Below are 1,748 nucleotides of genomic sequence, written 5' to 3' on the forward strand. Positions count from 1 at the left end.
GTAAGTAGATTTTATCGATCTCTGGCTCATTATGTATTGCTAATTAATTGTAAAAAAACTTTTTCTACAAGCTGGGACTGAATCTACTTGTACACAACTGCAGACCAAGATCTGCTCAGTTTGGTTATCAGTTGGTACTTATTTTAAAATTAGCTTACAGAATGTCAGTGGTCCTGCTCAGGTGCCCGTTTGTGCCAGAAATAATGCACAAAGGGGCACCAGAGGTCTTCTTCCACCAGTATACATTAAAGTTGGAATGTTGCCATATGATTTATACTGGTGTCGGGGTGACGTAAAGCCCGAAACAAACAAATGTTCCCTTATGTGATGAAAAGGCGGGTCCAGATTGAAAAATAGACAAGTCCATTTATGATATTGGGCATGGTAAGGGTTAAGGTAGACAATTCATATACATGTATAATGTATGTACTGTACCCACCTGTAGAGAGAAAATTTTACATTATGCATGATATATGATACTGTTTTAAAATTGTTTCTAAGTTCCAAATAATTTTTTTATGAAGCACAGAATTGTCAATTTGTCCTTTATCATGCCTATTATTATTGATAAGTACTTAGGTTTCTACGAGAACAATAGTAATCATTCTGTAGCTCTTAGATACCAATAAATTGTTCTAGAAGTGGATAAAACAACAATAGGGTGAACACTAGCATAGCTGCATAACCAGTAAGTTTCTGTTTATTAGGACTTTCACACAAACTATAATGAATGCCTATGTTGCTATAACAACAATACAGTGTGTAGTGGTGAATTTTCCTTGAAGCTATTCTTACAATTGTTCTTAATTGACAAGAATTCTCTTACATGGCTAAAAGAGTGAGAGAAAAATAATGTGATTCTTTTTTAAGTACCCATTAGCTGGGACAATCTATCAACTAATTTTGTACGTGCTGCTGAGTCTTTGTCATCGTGCAGAAACTTTAATGTAGCAATATTTTTGGAGTAATGCCCATTTTTAACATAGAAATTTTAACAGATGCAATGCTGTTGTTAGATATTGAACTCCTTCTAGATCATACATGTACTTTTCAATGACTTATCTAATGGGGGTATGAATAAGTTGGACAAAGAAATCCAGTTTAGGAACATAAATATAAATACCTTGTCAGAAGATTTAAGATCATACTTTTTGATATGAATATATATTTGTACACAACATTGTGTACACATTTGTTGTTTCTTTTTGCAGGACAAATTGTTATTAATAGAATCAGCAAAGTATTATCAAGTCTTTTACACACATAATTACAGTGTATATATTGTTTACATTATTGTCCCCCGCCTTTTCGAAGAAAAAAGGGGGATATAGAAATAGGCTCCGTCCGTCTGTCCGTCCGTCCGTCCATCTGTCCATCCGTCACACTTTCGTGTCCGGTCCATAACTTTGTCATTTATGAAAGGAATTTGAAATAACTTGGCACAAATGTTTATTATAATAAGACGATGTGTCATGCGCAACAACCAGACCCCTACCTCCAGGGTCAAGGTCACACTTGCTCATTCAAGGTCAAAATTGCCTATTTGAGGGTATATGTCGTGTCCGGTCCATAACTTTCTTATCTATGAAGGGATTTTGTAAATACTTGCCATAATTGTTCACAATAATCAGACGATGTGTCATGCGCAAAAAGCAGTCACCTACCTTCAAGGTCAAGGTCACACTTGGAGGTCAAATATTAACATAGTCTGTTACAGGGTATATTTCGTGTCCGGTCCATAACTTTCT

This window comes from Ruditapes philippinarum, unplaced genomic scaffold, assembly GCF_026571515.1.
Source record: "Ruditapes philippinarum isolate M1 unplaced genomic scaffold, ASM2657151v2 ctg8033_1_1_1_1, whole genome shotgun sequence".
NCBI classification, from domain to species: domain Eukaryota; kingdom Metazoa; phylum Mollusca; class Bivalvia; order Venerida; family Veneridae; genus Ruditapes; species Ruditapes philippinarum.